This window comes from Rattus norvegicus, chromosome 1, assembly GCF_036323735.1.
Source record: "Rattus norvegicus strain BN/NHsdMcwi chromosome 1, GRCr8, whole genome shotgun sequence".
Lineage (NCBI taxonomy): Eukaryota > Metazoa > Chordata > Mammalia > Rodentia > Muridae > Rattus > Rattus norvegicus.
Genome location: NC_086019.1, coordinates 48613311 through 48631949, shown reverse-complemented (window position 1 = coordinate 48631949; position 18639 = coordinate 48613311). Strand labels below are relative to the sequence as shown.

Here is an 18639-nt window from a genome sequence, read left to right as displayed (position 1 = left end):
AAAGAGGCTGCCACGCCGCGAAACGAACGTGCGTGGGTGTTTCTGAAGGGCGGGGAAGGAGAATCATTGGCTAAGCGAGGCCAATCCCAGGCTTTCCCGGAAAGCATCTGCGCGATCAGTTCATGAGTGTAGTGTGGCTCCAGTAATTTCTCTGTTGTTTGTCTTTAAGGGACAGGGTCTTTCTTGGTTCCCCATCGTGGGCTCCGCACCCTGGATCACATTGATCCCCCTCTTTCAGGTCGCTGGAACAAGAGATGCTCGTCGCTATTCACCCCTGGATTCTGCGAAGTCCTGCTTGCTGTTGGACAGAAGAGCACATACGGTGGCAGCGGAGGAGGGGTGACTTGGGCAGGCTAAAGTCTGTGCCTGAGACGCAGCACCTGACCTTGACCTCTTACTGTGGTGTGGTGGGGTGGGGTTAGGTAGGTCTAAGCACTAGGCCGCGGGCGTGCCGACATGGAGCCTTGGCATTACAGAGGTGGTGAGTGGGAAAGGGACGAGTTAGCCCAATGCCTGGAATCTGGTAAAAGACAAGGTCTGCCGTGGCTACCATTGGTCTCTTGTGGCCGTGTTAAATGATGTCATGGGTGTGGAAGAAACCCAAGGGGCTCCGCAGACCGCAGTGCCTGGTGGGAGAGGACTCCTGGCAGGTCAGAAGCAGAGAGGTTTGGCCAGAGAAGAAGGAAGCTCTGGATGGGGGTGTGGCTCCTATCTGGGTACTAGCGCCCCGCTGTGTGCGGGCCTCTGTTGGGATGCCCAAGGGATACTGCTAAGAGTTGCTCTTAAGGGCCACATGACAGGGACCGCTTTGCTGAAGGAGCAAAGGCTTTTCAGAATCTTCTGCCCTGAAGAAGCTCAGAGAAGCCCTGTGACTTTGAGAAGGTGGTGGGATGGTCTCAGTGTGGTAATGGGGGCTGATTCCCTGCTGGCCACATGGACTTGTCTTTAGGTAAGCTACCTGACTAGACGCAGCACCTGGTCCATCTCCAGTGCTTACCTAACAACCTTCCAACCCCTGACGTGGAAACACCCAAACAGTGCCATGTCACGTCCAGCTTGCCTGACATACAGCTGTGATGCTTCTTCACAGGATACAAGACAATCAAAAACAGACCACTGCTATTCTTGTAGCAACTCCAGGCAGCTCTGAGCATCCTCAGAACCTCATAGAAGGTGAACGTGGCGGGGAGAGTGTGAGGATACAGAGGACTTTGCTTAGAAAAAAGGAAAATCTAAGAAACTCTGACCTTGAGAAACTCCTGAATGGGGAGACTGTACCCAAAAGTTAGCGTGTCTGGAACATTACCTCCAAAGTGAATGTCCTCCAACTGGAGGGCTCTGATTAGTAAGTGAGCCCGAGGAAACGTTCTTACAAACAGACTGATGTTACCAGCAGAAGTTCCATGCTTCAAGAATGTGTTTATTGCAAGACTGAGTTCAAGCCCCTTTTGATTGCCCTTTCTCCTGCTTCTTCTCTTCTGCCATGGGGAGTTGTAGCATTTGATACAAGGAGGCCCCCTTGACCTTGGCTTTTCTGGCCTCCAGAACTGTTGGAAATGAATCTATGCTCTTTGTAAATCCCTCAGTCTCCAACACTCTGTAATAGCATCATGAACTTGACGAAATATCCCTTTGGGAAAAAATATTCATTCACATCACAGCTTCAATTCAGTTGTTATTTACTGTGTGTGAAGTGGGGCCTGTGCGTCTCTCCAGAGGGCTTAGGCGAAAACTGGCATCATTAATACTTATTAGTAAACTTCCACCTCTCCCCAAACATTTGATTTTATGATAGTAAGCACTGAAAAGCTTCAATTAAATACTTAAGGACTGAGGGACTACAACCAAGCAAACAGCAGTTCTTTTATATTCCTGAGAATGCAGAATTTTTTTTCCTGGTATGCAGATCTACTGAAACGCCTCTCACCCCCACCTCTTTCACTGTGTGTGGGCCTGGGGTCCAGGGTCTAGCGTGGCACTTATATTTCAACTTGAGACATGAAGACGTCTCATCAGAAATGACTGTTCTCTCATTCGAGATTGACTATGAAACAACCATTAGAATCTGATGTGTGAGAGGGTCTGGTGGATGATACTTTTTTTGGGGGTGTGTGTTTTAGTTTCATTTCATGTTGCTGTGATAAAAATACCCTGACACAAGCAACCTAAACAATAAAGGGTTTATTCGGCTCACAATCATAAGTCACAGTGGGTCATGATGGGGACATGAAGGTGGCAAGAACTTGAAACAATTAGTCCTATTGCACTCATAGTCAAGAGCAGACAGAGATGAATCAGTGCAGGCTGCTGGTAGGAGACATGCTCACATGAAGGGTAGGTCTTCCTGCTTCACTTTATCCAATGAAGAGATCCCTTCTGGGCAACAGGCAGGCCCACGGGCCAACCTAATCTAGACAGTGTCTCCTTGGGACTCTCTTCCCGATAGATTCTACACTGTGTCAAGTCGGCAATCAAAACTAGCCACCATGGGGGGCATGTTTAGCATGTTCACGAGGCACCTAAATTCAATTTCATCACTGTGCACTGTGACAGCAGCTTGGGAGTGATAAGGAAGGGACCCAGATTTTGGAGCTCATTAAAAGCATGTTTCATATCATGCAGATGTTGGCTTTGTTCTTTCATTGTCATTTAAAAAGCAACCTTGAATTGTGTTAACCCTTGAAAATGAGCCAGTGTGTGGCCACCAGAAATAAATCATCCACAGGGAATTTGACCGAGGCAGGCCAGTGTTAAACTTGCCAACATTGACTGCACATGTCTATTATGTGAGAGGTCCTTATTCTTAGGAATGTACGTTGCAGTATTCGGGAATAAGGCATCACGAGGTATGCAGTCTTCTTTCAAATAGTTTAGGGAAAGTATGGCATAGGGAGATAAAATGGAATGAATATTTAAAGTTGAATTTGGATAAAAATGGATACGTTATTGTTCTTATGATTGCATTTATTATGTGCCCTCTAATGTGCTGAGGCCTTTATGTGGGAGCTGAGGAGCTGCCCTTCTGTGTGGCTGCCTCAGAGAAGATGAGGAGAGACTATTCCATAGCTCCCTGAACTACTGTGTGTCAGGTACATGCTCCGAAAGCATTTGCTAGGCCCTTGGGGATCCTCCACGCTTCGATGCTGTAGGAGATGAGGTCTTTAAGTCAGCTCAGCTCTATGAAACAGTGGGCACCTGGTGACAGCTGTCCTCTTCCACCTCTGCGTGACCGAGGACGGTGCTAAGTTCTTTTGGGAAGTCCCTTGTAACCCCTTTATCGAATCTGTAGGCTCCATGCTTCTAAATGACGGCATCTGTGCTAAAGAGACAGCTTCAGACTGGAGTTCAGAAGAAGCCGAGAGCATCTATAGTCCTGGTGATGAAAAGCAGTAAGCAGACTCTGCCTTTGATTGTGACTGGGAACGTGGAACTCCAGGAGGAATGAGGCTGGGTGGGCTGCTTGCCAGCCCACAGCAACTGGCAGCATTGCTCCAACAGCCAAACAGCTATGAGCAGCTCAGAAATTCTCAGTCCAAGCTCAGACCCCTTGGAAGCAAACAGCTCCTTCACATTCTGAGCAACAGTGCCCTGGGCTCCGCTGAGCACCATCTGCGGTGTGCAGCCTCCGCCCCCGAGGGCCTGATTTCATACAAGATGATGATACAGCTGCCAGAGACATAAACACCATTTGGAGTCCTATTTCTGTCTCCGGAATTGTGACCTACATACGGCCCAGGGCAGCACAGAGAACAGGAGACAGGCATCTCTGTCTTCATAAAGTGACAGGAGGAGACGGGGTGGGGAGTGGAGGAATAAGACTCTGAAAGCATTCCGGTTTTTATGGGACATAAAAGGTATCAGCTAATTTGGCACCAGACAAAACAAAGGCTACAGTGATGTGATGCCTTCACTCCAGTCAGGAACAGCATCGTGAGCCGTCTGACTCCTGCTATGATGATACAGGTACACGGATACCCGTGTACAAAGTGTCACCAAGTTCACTGTAGGGAAAGGAAAGGCCGACGGGAACACTGCCACGGTACTATACAGCCCTTTTTCCTATTCCAGCAGCAATGTTGAATTTTTGGTTGTGAGCCTAGCCTTTAATGGTTGAGCCATCCCTCCAACCCTTGAAAAGCAATTTTAATAACTATTCAGGGGAAAATACTTGTGTGTGTTTTGATGTTTATACATGAAAAGTGGAACCATCTCTGGGTATGATGTTATTGGAGACCATGAAATCAGAATACTTTTCCTATTAAAAGTCCACAGCCAGCTGCTGTGGAAATAGCTCCTGTATGTGAAGACCTGGGGTGGCATCTACCCAAACCAGGTGTAGCTAAGTCACTGTAGCACACGATTGTAAGTCCAGTGATCTAATAGGGAGGTAGAGACAGAAGGAACCCCCATTCTTGAGGCTCACACGGCAGCTATTCTGGCATAAGAGACCCTGTCTCAAACAAGATAGGAGGCAAGGACCAGTGTTGAGATTGTCCTCTGACCTCCACATACATCACCTGGACAGCATGCATACCTGCATTCAGACACACATCTTAGACACATGAGCAAACAGACTGCCTACATTCATGAATATATGCATACACCCATGTACATACACACATATATATAATACCCATAGATTAAATGATTCATTTTTATAACCAGATGTAAATTTATCTTTGCCATTGGCTATTAATATCCTAGAATCACTGACTCTTACATTTCTGTTTAGATATTGGCTCAATAGGATAGAATCTGACATAAAGATAATCCCATAAAGAGTGAAAACCTTGAGACCAGTTTCTTCGACATTTTGAGTATAAAAACTGGATTTCATTATTGAGCAATGAAGTCCCTCTTTGCCCACAAGTCAGTTTTTGAGAGAAGATTAACTTTGCTAAAGAGAAACAAAATGCAACAAGATGAGACAATATTAATAAGGTGAGAAAAAGCAGCAAACCACTGAGCTGAGAACAGGACCCCCCTGGGGGGAATTAGAGGAAGGACTGAAAGAGGTGAAGGTTTGCGACCCCATAAGAACAACAATGCCAACCAACCAGAGCTCCCAGGGACTAAACCACTACTGAAAGACTGTACATGGACAGACCCAGGGCTCCAACTGCATATGTAGCAGAGGATAGCCTTGTTGGGGCACCAGGGGAAGGGAAAGCCCTTGGTCCTGCCAAGGTTGGACCCCCCCCAGTGCAGGGGAATATGGGGGGGCAGTAAGGGGGTTAGATGGGGGGACACCCTTATGGGGGAGGGGGAGGGGATAGGGAGCTTTATGGTCCAGAAACTGGGAAAGGGAATAACATTTGAAATGTAAATAAAGAAATATATCCAATTAAAAAAATAAAAAATAAGGTGCAGCAAACACTATGGCCATGTGACAGAGGATCCTTTCCATCTTAAAACAATTCACCTCTTAATTTTCTTTCTGCAGATACATGTATGAAAATTCCCATTAATAAGAGTTTATGACTCCTAACTAACAGAAATGGACTTCATTTGCTAGTTCTGTTTTGTTTGTGCAGAAAAAGTATCAGTGTAAGAACAAGTGTCTTTTGGGTCCAGATGAGGGGTGTGTGTTTATTATTACACAGGAAGAGGAGGTGGCCTTGGTTCACTGATTCTGCACTCGAGTGGGCTTCCAGGTTTAAAAATCAGAGAGTAACTTATTATTTCAAACCTCTGCTCGTCGATCACGGAGCACTTCAATAGTGAGTAGTTAAGACAAACAATACATGAAATACGATCATCTGAGCCCATGACTCACATGTCTGAAATAATAACAGAGCGGCGTCAAGATGAGGTTGGAAGGGCTGTAATAAAAATGATCTTTCTCCTTTCCCCATGAGTCACTGTGAAACAAATGGCTTTTCCCCCTCACAGGCAGGGACGCAAGCGTGGCTTGTTTTGCGGTTTGCTGTTTAATCACCATACTTAGAAATGCATTTACCACCATCGGGCCAAAGAGGCCCATTAGTGAGCAACAAATAGAGAGGAGAGGATCCAGAAAGAACATCCACTCTGCTTTAGAACAGAAGAAATAAATAGATGTTTCTGCTGTGTGTGCATGTGTATGTGTGTGTGGGGAGGTGTACTGTATTTCTGTATGTGCGTGCACATGCATGTTTGTGCATGTGCATATATATGTACATGCGGAGACCGGAGGTTGGCACTGTGTCTTCCTCAATGGCCCACAATCTTATTTTTTGAAGTAGGGTGTGGAGGTTTGAATAGCTTTGGCCCCATAGACTCACATGTTTGAATGCTTGCCCCGTGGGGAGTGACTACCAGGAGGTGAGGCCTTGCTGGAGTACTGTGTCACTGTGGGGGTGGGCTTTGGGGTCTCCTATGCTCAGACTCCATCCAGTGTGGAATCCATTCTCTTCCTGCCACCTTCAGATCAAATTGTAGAATCTCAGCTCCTCCAGCACATTGTCTGCCTGGACGCTGCCAAACTTTCCACCATGCTGAGGATGGACTGAACCTCTAAAACTGTAAGCCAGCCCCAGTTAAATGTTTCCTTTTATAAGAGTTGCCTTGGTCATGCTGTCTCTTCACAGCAGTAAACCCTAACTAAGCTACAGGGTCTTCTACTGCATCGAAGCTTATGATTGGCTGGACTGGCTGGCCAGTGAGCCCTAGAGATCCTGTCTGCCACACCCCTAATGCTAGGGTAACGAACAGGCATAGAGTGGCTGGCTTTTATGTGGATGTTGGAAATCAGGATTGTGAGGGAAATACTTTACAAACTGAGCCATCTCCCAAGTCCCCAGTAGATAATTTTACAAAGTTCCCAACATTTCTCTGAGATGCCAGTACAGGGACAGATCCATTCTCGGGAGCTAGGTTGACCATTTTAGATGTCCAGAAGAATGACTGTCAAAGGAAGATGCTTATATAAGTGGACCCAGGGGACAGAAGAAAACACCACGAAAGCAGTGAGCTGGGAGGGCTCAAAGCCAGAGAGGAGCGTGGTGATGAACCCTGTGCAACCCTGAGTGGGCTACACAGGGTCCCCCCAGACCTACCAAAGCACACCAGTCTGCACCACAGGTGCTTCTATACCCTTTATTATTATTTTTTTTATTTTTTATTTTTTGAGAACTGTCAATTTCAGGGTAAGAAAAGGAGAAAGGTTAAGGCCCCCAAATCAAAGAGAGGAAGTCACCAACAACTGGAGACATAGAGTTTAAATGGGGCCAACTCTAACCCTGCTCCTGTGGCCTTCCCTCTGTGCAGTACCTGGTGGGGAGCCAGACCCACTCTCACAGTCTCAGGACATCTGTGGAAAGTGGGGAGGTGCTCTATCCCCCCTGTATCTGCACACCTTCCAGGCATGCAGAAGAAGGGTCGTATTCCTCTCTTGGGCCTCCCAAACACCCAGAAAGATCTACTTATAGATAGCAAACCTCGGTCTTTAGCTCACAGTCTGTGCAGACGTCCCAATTTACCCAGCTGATATTAAGAATGGCAAGGGGTTGTTAGGGGAAACTGTGGTACTTAAATATTTTTGTCAAGTAATTTTGACTTACACTTCAAATTCTAGGAATCCAGAGGCTTCTAGATAGTATGTGAATTATAGGAATGAAAGGCATTTTGTAAAAAAAAAAAATCTGTATGGTGTGTGCATGTATGTATAGTCATGATTGCTTGTGTACGGACTCACCATACATGTGTGTGTGTGTGTGTGTGAGTGTGGTGTGTGTGTGTATGTGTGGGGGGGTATATGTGAGTGTGGTGTGTGTGTATGTGTGTGGTGTGTGTGTGAATGTGGTATGTGTATATATGTGTGGTGTGTGTGTATGTGTGTGGTGTGTGAGTGTGGTGTGTGTGTGTGGTGTGTGAGTGTGGTGTGTGTGTGTGGTGTGTGAGTATGTGTGTGTGGTATGTGTGTGAGTGTCTGTGTGTATGTGTGTGTGATGTGTGCATGAGTGTGTGTGTGTGTGGTGTGTGTGTGGTATGTGTGTGAGTGTGTTGTGTGTGTTGTGTGTGTGGTATGTGTGTAAATGTGGTGTGTGTGTGTGTGTGTGTGTGTGTGTGTGTGTGTGCTGTATATGTGGGCTCAAGCATACGGAGGCCCAAGGTTGATGATGGAACTATCCTGGCTCATTCTTCTACCTTGCTCATTGAGTTGGGGTGTGGGGTGTTGTCTCTCATACCTAGAGCTTCCTGGTATGGCTAGACTCATGCCTAGCCTCACTAGCCAGCTTGTGAAGGAGATCCCTGACCTCTGCCTTCTGAGGCCAGAATTACAGGAAGGCCATCATGTCCATCAACGCTTCTGTAGGTGCTGGGGTCTGAACTTTGGTCCTCTTACTTGCATGATCATTGCTGAGGCATCAGCCCAGCCCTAAAGCCAGTGGTGTGTGTGTGTGTGTGTGTGTGTGTGTGTGTGTTTGAGTGTGTCCATCCTGAGCTGGCCCTTTAATGACATAACAGGGCTGCTTAGGCCCTGTACACTGTACAACCTCGCTGCAGTTCTGTCCTCTCCAGATCACACAGAGGTGCTGAACTAATTGGGGACAGCGTCTCCACTACCTTACTTTCAGTGTGCCCTGGCAGTATAGGGATGGGCAGCATAGTAATGGGCTGGTGCTGTGTGCTAGTGCGACCTTCCCATGAAGGGCCCAGCATGGCCAATGTAGACCTTTGGAATTTTTTTTTTTTTTGCTCTGGACTAAATTCTAAGGTTTGGTTGTCTGATATTTAAAAGCACATTGATGTGCATCCATTTTGGCAACTCTGTAGGGGGCTTTAGCGCCACTCTGATTCTGTGTCTCATCAACCCTGGTACCCCGCAAGCTTTAGGACACTTCATCAAGGGAAAATGTGACAATGTGGTCATCACTTGGGGATTTTATTTTCACTGCCTGAAAGAGCTATGCCATGTTTATTGAGACAACAGTTTAAAAACCACTTACTGCTGTTGTACATACATTAAAAAGCCAAATAAAATCAGCATGTTCTCATACTTGGAGCCTGGCCCTCCTGAATCTGCCTGCCCCAATGGTGTCTGGACCTGAGTTGTCCTGCCTGGATGACTTCTTCCCAGGAAGGCTGGCATAAGATGGCTCAGAGGCCACAAAGCCACCTGACTCCTACCATCCCATTGACTACATCCTCTCCTCCACCCGCCTGCTATGTTCTTGATTACTCCTTTGGATTTTTGAGCTACAACAGTCATGCCTTGAATCAGGGCATTCTTTTGGCCTAGTCCTCCATTTTCCCAGACAACTATGCATCCAGAATCTCCTCTGACCACGCTGCTCCATAAAACTGTAAACCTAAGACCCCAGCCCTGCTCTGATCACATCCACACACCCCAACTCTTCCCAGGCTGTCAGTCCCCATAGTGCTAGTCCCTGCATGGCCTGCCATCTCTCCCGACTTAAGCAATTCTTCCCAGAAGGCAGCTCAGGGTAATAAGCTGGCCTGCTTGGTTCACAGGCCTATGTAACCCCTGGGTCTAGAATCCAGCACAGCACAGAGAAACTCTTCAGCAAGTATTTGAGATGGATATGGAAAATACTTTCAGATCCAAAGCGGGGTCGAGATGCTTCAGTTTTGTTTCACACACACATTTTCAATTCCTAACTGGGAGAACAGGCCCTAAAATGATTCCTCATTGTCACTGGCTAAAGGCATGAGTGTGATCTTTGTGCCTATGTGTTTTCTCACAGTGTAACTGAAATGCGGTTTATTTCAGCAGCTGGAAAACATTATTAAAAATAAGCATTATTTTTAATAATGCTTTATTATTAACTGCATTAAAAAAAGAAATTGTCAAAAATATTAAAAATCTTCCCAGGCTCTTAAGAACTCAATCGTCAATAATGAAAATGCTTTTGGTGGTGAGTATGATAAAAATATATTACATGAAGATGTAAAATATTATAAGAGTAAATAAAGCTTATATTAAAAAACAAAAATGTGTAGTCTCGATTGGGTCAGAACCTCCAAGGCCTATGAACTTCGGTGAGAGGGTTGCTCTAGGTAGACTTTCCTGTAATTTAGGGTTGTGAAGAAAGCCGTCTTCCATAGCAACCTTATATGCTATTCCTTACAGAACATGACTAGAAGTAATGCTTTTGCTGGCCTTGTGGGTCTCTGTATTAAACTGGGCGGGTGCTGCTATACCTTGCTTTTAGAGACATGGACAATTATGTCTGGCGTCCTGATTTCCTGGTTGGAAGTAGTGGGAGGAGACAAGGAGGTGAGGAATAGAGGGAGAGAGGAAGGGAAGGAAGTGGCAGAGGAAACTGAGAACCAAACACACTAGACCCAGACTCCTCACTCCTCCCAATCCCTCGGGAGCCCAGAGCCTCAGATTCCCGCAAGTCGATTCTCTTTTTCTTGGAGCGGGGAGGCATCGGGGACTCGGTTCAAGTATTTCAGGGTAGGAGGGAAGGTCTCCAGAGACAGAGAGGATAGGAAGTTGCAGCAGTCAAGTCTTTCAACTTTGACGGCAATGGGGTTAAATCCTAGAGAAAGCTGACTATCTCACCCATGAGCGTCACTGGGGAGGAAACTGTTCAACAGCGGGGCATTTTCAGTACAATACGAGTTAGCTTAGTTATTACATGTTCTAGAAAACCCTCTGACCATGGCCCCGGCTTGTGTCCGACTGCACAGAGCTAATCTCAAGTCCCTCCTGTCCCCAGGCACACCGAGGACAGCAGGTCCCCGTGTGGTGGGAGGCGGCTCAGTGTCCAGGGTGGGTGCTGCTGACACGGCCTCGGATGTGGCTGTTGTTCACGATCTGTCCTTCTCCCACACAGACAGATTCCCCAGCCTTCGGCTTTCAGACCCTAGGACGTGTTTGCCTCTGTGGGTTAAAGTGTCAAATACAGCTCTGCCTGCATGTGGGGCTTCTGCTGAGATACAGGGCACCTCTGCTCTCCACCCGTGTCCTACCATGTGCTCTAGCACTACACAGACTCTGTGCATAAGACAGTACAAAGTCCCATTCCTCTCTTCACTGGTCTCTTCAGGAGTGTTTACTGCACACACTTCATGCCCACAGGCTAGACCACATGTCAGGGAGCGTGAGATCCACATGTGTTCCTCATTCCCAAGCGGCTCATACCTCAGGAGCACAGGATGCTAGGTCAGTGTGAGTCAGGGTTCTCGGAAGGAACAGGGTTCAAGTACTCCCTGGCTCTGTCACTGTGTCTTCAAAGGGTCATTCTACCTTTCTCTCATGCCAGCAGCTTCAGGGCGGTGGGAGACACGGTAAGACCAGCGGGTCATGACTGAGGGCCCACTGTCACAGCTCTCTGGCTGTGAAGTGACTTCCTTGGTCTGAGGCCATGCTATGTAGACTACTATGATGGCAGAGAAGCCATTCTGTATGGAGGGTAATTTTGGCAGAAGTGCTGCATGCAGGAAAGGCAAGTCCACAACTAGACAAGTCTTTATCCCGGTAAGAAGAAAACAGCAGATCCAGATTCATGACAACTGTAAGTCACCTGAACTCAGTACCTTATACTCTGGCCACCAGGCAGGCACCCTGACACCTTGGCCAAACTGAACTCAGTGGATTGTGCTGAACCCCACAGCCCCTGCTATGAGTAGTGAACGGCATCCTCTTATATTTTTGGTTGTGAGCCTAGCCTTTAACGGCTGAGCCATCTCTCCAGCCCGTGAACGGCATCCTAACACAAAGGTTATTAGCCAGCCAATGTTATGGGCGATACTAGGCACACATGAGCAGTTTCTGCGGCTGGCTATGCCTCTCTCCAAGGCTCTGTGAGTCAGATGCCACATTTAATCCTATGACTGGGGGGGAAAGGGAACCCTTTCTGCCTTCTGGCTAAGGGGGTAAGGACCAAGTGTCCCCTTCCCTCCCTGAGATTGATGAGGAATTAGAAAATTCGGTTTTTAACATATCCATCATTCCAGACTTCCATCACAAGTACATGGGAGTTTGGAGGGCAGCCAATTCAGCCATCAGTACAAACCAATGTTGTATTCAATATCAGAGGCTCTAAAATTAAAACGAACATTATATAACCTATATACAAAAAGGTACTGTGTGTGTGTGTGTGTGTGTGTGTGTGTGTGTGTGTGTTCAGGCAGGTATAGACATACGTGTGTGAGTCTGATCAAGCTGGAGAGAAAGAACCCAGAATCCACAGGCAAGGTGTTCCTTAATAACGGATGGCCAGCAATAGGCAGGATAAGCATCCTAATGTGGACCTGCCAAAAAACAGCCAAGCATGAGGGCCCTAGAGCTGCTACCCAGCATCACACGAAGCACAAATATACAGGGTGGGTAATGAGAAACTCGAGGGAGCGGGCTCTGCCCCTAAGAGGAGGGATGCGGGGTACAAGGGAAAGGCCTTATTATATTCTGGTTCTTGCACTTCCGGGGACACCCTAGAAGTGAAACCACTCGGGATGCCTAGGCTGCAGTGGTTCTGAGTAATGAGGGAGTTACACCTACTCAGCAAAGATCAAGGGCACGCCCCTTGGCTCCGCTCCCCTTTCTTCTGATGAGTGACGAATACCCTGTTTCTATGTAACAGCAACTAGGTTTGATGAGCCCCCACCTGAACCCCGAGGGGTAGAGTCAGATCTAATTATCTCAAAACATATTTACGGGGCTGGAGAGGTGGCTCAGTAACTAAGAGCACTTGCTGCTTTGCAGAGGACCCAGGTTTGGTTCTTAGTACTTACACAGCAGCTCACACCCGTCTGTAACTCCAGTTTCTGGGATCTGATCCCAGAGATCCTCTGTGGGTACCAGACATGCACATGGTACTCATATATGCATATAGGTAAAATATTCATTCACCTAAATAAAAAAATCATGCCTATATTTAAAAAGTTATGTCAGACAAAGAGAGTGGCTGTACGCTTTACTTAAATACTAGGAGTGAGAATGCTGACCAACACAGAGAAAAGGCTGACGTGATAAAAGAAGTTTCCGAAATCTCTGGATTGTATCCAAAGAGTAATCTGTTCCTTTGAGGAGAGGGCAGGGATGTAGAGAGGCCCCACATGGAAGAAGCCAGCACAGAGCTTTTTTGTATTCTTGTCTGCTGTCCATGCCTACCTGACACAGATTTAAGTACCCGGATAACACAGGGAAGTAGGCACTGGGGAATCCCGGGCATCTGAGTGTTCTAAATCCACACTGGCAAGTGCAACACCATATCATTCCTCGAAGCCGTTGAGCTCTCGGGGAGGGCTGATCTGAGAATCCACAGTTGGCACATTCATGCCTCTGCCATAGACACTTAGTTTTCAATTAAGCGAGTCTCCCAGGGCCGCTGCCTCTGCTGAATTTGCATACTGTTTCTGTGTGTGATTTTCCTCTGAAAGTCAAGACTTCTGAGACCTCTCTAGTTTGCTTTGTAAAAAACACTCCCTGAAGATTTCATACATATTCAATGAAATATATGATGCTATCCACTCTTGTCCCCCCCCCAACTCCTTTCGGGTCCCCCACAACATCTCTTCTCAACTTTATGTCTTCTTTCCTTTTTTCAAATGTAATCCACCCATTAGTACTGTCGTGTTTGTGGGTATGGGACCGCAGCCTACCAGGGTCACAGCCCCAGAGAGTCATTCTATGTCTCCCAGCAGCTCCTGACTGCCAATAGAACCGAAGGAGTGCAGAGGCCAGCTAAGTTGGAATGATGGGTGGTGGTTAATTTTTGCAGGGGGGTTGGGGCAAAGACAAAATAACAAACGTTCTTTCTGGGAGAGTAATGGGAGTGACTACGGGACATGGGGTGGAGAAGACACTCCGGGAGCATCTTTAACTAGAGGTCATGGGAGGGACGCAGGAAATGGGGATTGCCTGGCCATTCTGATGGAACAGGTGGGAGAAGATACCACCCTGAAAGGTACAGAGAGTCAAGTGGCTGCTGCATGCCTCGTGTTTGTCCCAGCAGAAGGAGACACTGAAGCATTAACCAGGGAGCTGGAGAATAAGACAGGGAAGGAGAGAAAGGCAGCAAGCCTCTCTTACCGCTAAGTCCCTGCTCATCATGTGCCACCACACCACTCGTGAGGCTGCTTCAAATGGTCTGTAGAAGACCTACTTGGCTCTGGGAATGGTCTTTTACATTTTTCAGAGATAACTGCCCAAGAGAGTGTCACTGTGGCTGCCACAAAGCCACTGCTAGAAGTTGTATTTGCAAAAATGTGTGTGTGTGTGTGTGTGTGTGTTAAAAAAAAAACAGAAGTCCACCATACACACCAAAGACAATACTATTTTGAGCTATGGAAACAAAGTTTTTAAATGCTCTGGCAGTGCCTACATGCGCAGCGGTGAAATTGTGTGTTTATTCTCAACAGTTCTGGAAAAACCTTTTCAGTAGAAGTTTCCCACCATATGTGTGTCCTGACTTTTGCTTCTTCTGTCAGTGGAAAGAGAACTTGCTGGTCCATGGCACAAAAGGATAGCCTTTCATAACCTAACTACATACCACAAGCTATGCATAAATGCTACTTGGAAAGGAGACTTCCTGAATGAGATATCAGGTGAGGGTCTGAAAAGTACCAATTGTTCCTGTTTTCCAAACCAGCTGAGAATTCAGCCTCTCTTCCTGGGTAGACACGGGAGAGCCAGGAGCTGTGACAGACAGAAGGACTTTTATGTAGGAGAAAGCAGGCTGTTGAGGCCCTCAGCCCTTGGCTGATGGTAACCTGACTCTGGGCTCCCGAGTTTCTGGGTGAGATTTTAGCTGAGGCCTTAGAGGCTCATACCAATGAGAGAAGAACACAGAGCCTTACTTCAGGCCAGGGACAAGGGCTAGAGGCTGAGTTTCATATTACATTGTAAGAATATCCATAGATCCTAGCCCTCAGCGCATCTATAAAGTACTGTTCTCTAGAAAAGAGGTCTGTAACCATGTATCTACAGAAGTCCACTTCTGAGACTCTGGTTAAATATTCTCCCTCCACATTCTCCAGTGTTTCCACTCATCATTAGGAGCCTGGGCTTTTAACTATTTACTTGGGACCATCATATCCCCATGATGGCTAATAGCCGTCAACTTGAGAGGTACAGTCACTCGGGAGATGGGTGCTGAGCGTTCTGGTGGTAGAGGATTATCTTGGTTGGGTTTACTGATGGAGGAAGCCCTGCCCACTGTGAATGGCGACCCTGTGCTGAGATGCTGGACTGCATAGAGAGGGTGAGTGAGGTGAGCACAGACACTCATTGTTCTCTTCTTCCTGTGGATGAAATGGGACCGGTTGCTCCAAGCTCCCATGGGGTCTTAACTCTCTCATCATAATGGGCTCTACCTGAATGGTGAGCCCAAATGAGTCCTTCCTCAGTTGCTTTTACCGGACGTTTGATTGCAGCAACGGAAAAGTATTGGAGACAATGGTCTAGGAGTGATAGTGAATGTCTGTCCAAGGTGGAGGGCTCCAGGCATCCTTATTGTTAATGACGTGTCCGCCAACTCTGCCCTTTTGGCTTTATAGTCCCTGTGGCTGGAAAGAAGATACCCCAAGACTAGCGAAGTAACATGGCGACAACAGTGAAGCTCCATCCTCCTCCATGAGCTAAAGGCTGGGCCACAGTCCAAAACCCTGAAGTGATTCCTATCCACAGAGAAGGCACAATAAGAGGATAGAAGAAGATTCTAGAACAAGGGTTCCATCCTACCCTCAGCCTTACTTAAAATCTGAAGAACCAAGAAGACTGGTATTTACAAACTTTCACCGAGTCACTCCCATACCAGAAGTCAGAGGGCGGGTCCACAGAACAAGCTGGGAAATCCCGTGGAATTTTGGGATGGCCTTAGGCACTGGAATGAGAGCCCCTGACTTTTCCCCTAACTCTGACGTTCAATGTGTAACCTTGGAGTGGTTGTTTGGCTTCTGTGAGTCTTGTCTCATCGTGGGCAAATCAGAATACAGGCCATGCTGGCTCCACCTTAGTGTAGGTTGAGAACAGACTTCTTCTGGCCATCAGGAACATCATAGCAAAGCCCTGAGGACACACTAGGTACTCTACAAACAGACTCCCTTCCTCCTAGGGAGTCAGTCTTGTGCTTGTGTGGTCTTCTGATAACTTCCCATAATTACTGCTACCTTCGTTTGTGTTAGGCAGTTAGATTTCCCCCACAGTTTAAACTAAATTTTGTAGGTACTGCATTTGGTTTAGAGGCCACAGAGTTGGAAAGAAGTATGGCGTCAAAGCCGAGAGAAGAATCAGACAGATGCGGTTGGCATCTACAAGAAGACCAGGTAAAGAAGCCCAGTCCAGGAAGGTTTGTGTGAAAGAAAGTGTGTACGGGCAGGTGGGAAGCAGCCTGAACCACAGAATGGTTTCTAGGGGATAATGGGCAGGGAACTTTGCTCCTTCTTGGCCACCTAACAGCAGTGGTCCTGGAGGGAGTGATATGTTCAGGCCTCCTGATGCCCAGAGCCATTTTAAATGAAGACTACTGTAGATGTCATGACAGGATGTCTTGGTCAGTTTTGCATTACTGTAACAATATCTAGGACTAGGTAGTACTATTTTAGAAGTATCTTGCCAGGTGTTGTAGACTGGCCTTGAACTCAGGATTCTGAGTGTTGGAACCACTGTGCCTGGCTCATCTAAGGTAGTTCACTAAAGGTAGAACCATTTACTCATGACTGGAAGTTCAAGACTGAAGAGTGCATCTGGCAGGAGGTTTCTTGGAACACAGTGCCATGGAAGGAGGAAGGAGCAAGAGATAGAGAATGGGGAAGAGGGAGAATATCACTCTCAAAGCCCTAAGCCCTTTCATAATGGTCATGAATCTGCTATTCAGGTCTAACCCACTCCGGGGAGGCCTTACTTCCCAATGCTGTTACACCGGGGATTATTTACAACAGATGTTATGTGGGGTTCGGGGGGTACTGAGACCATAGCCCTGGTAGGTGTGCTGGATGGTTCAGTGGTTTCTGCCTCCTGCTATCTGTGGTTACCCCAAGTGAGGGTGTGCCTGGTCATTTGCTTTTAGAGAATGCTGAAGATGACGTCCTGTTCGAGACGTTAACATGACTGACTGACTGAACTTCCAACCTATGCACTTTCTTTCGCCCTCCTGGCCTTTTGAGAAACGTCAGCTGTCATGAAGTGAGCTGCCCTACGCAGAGGCTTGTGTGACGGGTTTTGCAAGCGTAGCCTCTTACCAAGAGCTTCATGAATGAGTTCACACACAGATCCTCCCCTGTGCTCCCTGGATAGCTTCAGCTTAGCCATATTTGACTGCAGCCCTATGGGACACCTCAACTCAGAGGATACAGATTTCTGACCCAGAAATAAGAACTATGTCTTTTAAGCCACCAAGTTCCAGGCTCATGGGTTACACAGCAAGCACTCGCCTAGTTGGTTCTAACCGGTGCGAACTATCTAAAGGAAATGGCATATTTTTCTTGTAGTGAGAACCACAGTGAGCTGAGTGAATATGGAACTTCCCTCCCATTTGTCATTTTATCTGGTGAGCGGAGGCCAGTTCTGCATGTAGGAAAACCTTGCCCATGATTATTTTGGGCTCTGCCACAGATTAACCAAAGCCTGAGCCACTGCCAATTAAATGGTGATGTTTATGGCAACGGTGAGGCTTTTTTTTGTTTGTTTGTTTTACAGAAACAATGACCAAGATGATCTCACTTTTCCATATACGTAAACACATAAACCCGAGGCTGGACCATGCGGACAGGAGACGTGTTTATGCATAGTCACGTGGTACGGAGGAGATTCAAACCTGAGAGGTTCCAAGGGCTGAATGATTAAGTGGATTTAGTACATTGAGCACCCAGGAAAACCATCTTCTCTCACCTCTCAGGCCTCCCCTACAGAATTACCACCTATACCTGAGGAATCTGTCAGTGGATCCCAACATCTGTCTAATGTTGCTCGCCTCTCTCAGGAAAACCTTTCAGTCTTCTATACCAAATAGTAAGAGAGAAACAGTGGCCAGTCAGTCAGGACTTTGAAATGAGTTTTAAGATACTCTATTGTCAGTCAGTCTAGTCCTGACCCTGCAACTTTTATGTCTGTGGTCTCCCCACCCTCCAGCACCCCTGGAACCGTTATGATTATGACACACAAAAATAACATGGATGAACCGGGGAAGCCCACTTTGGAGTTCACAGCACATTTCTACACATGGTAAGCCAGAGCAAGCAAATGGTATCCTGAGGGCAGGAAAAGGCCAGGGAAGGGATGTGATAGAAAATCTAAACAGCACGTGTGGACTCGCACTGACCAACACCCCTCAGGCAGCAGAGAGTGGCGGGTTCCCCTGCTCCTGCAGGTGAGTGGCCCCGAGAACAGGGCTGCCACCTTAGAAAGCTGGTCAGCCACCAAGGTCAGGACAGGGACAGAGGGACAGAAAGAAAGGGAAGTATCAGGAAGAAAAGGAGCTTGGAAGGGAAGTAGGCTTTTAAAAACCACAGAGTATTACTTCTAAATTAGTTTTTAAATTATAATCTATTTTAAAAGAATGGGTTGGGTAAGCCTCTTAGGGCTGGAGAAGGCACGGTTTCTTTGAAATCCATGCCATCAAATATTAAACTGCTGGGCAAGGGATGGGAGGAGGAGTGGGGGCGGATGGGATCCAAATACATTTGTATGCATGTATGAATATTAAATAAAATATTACAAAGCAAACTAACAGAAATTAAATGCTT

At 46.9% G+C, this 18639-nt stretch overlaps 1 protein-coding gene across 9 annotated transcripts in view; it reads right to left on the bottom strand.

Moving 5' to 3' along the window:
• The window catches only part of Zdhhc14 (zinc finger DHHC-type palmitoyltransferase 14), a 272342-nt gene that overhangs the window by 114252 nt on the left and 139451 nt on the right, over positions 1-18639 (bottom strand). The window lies entirely within an intron of this gene.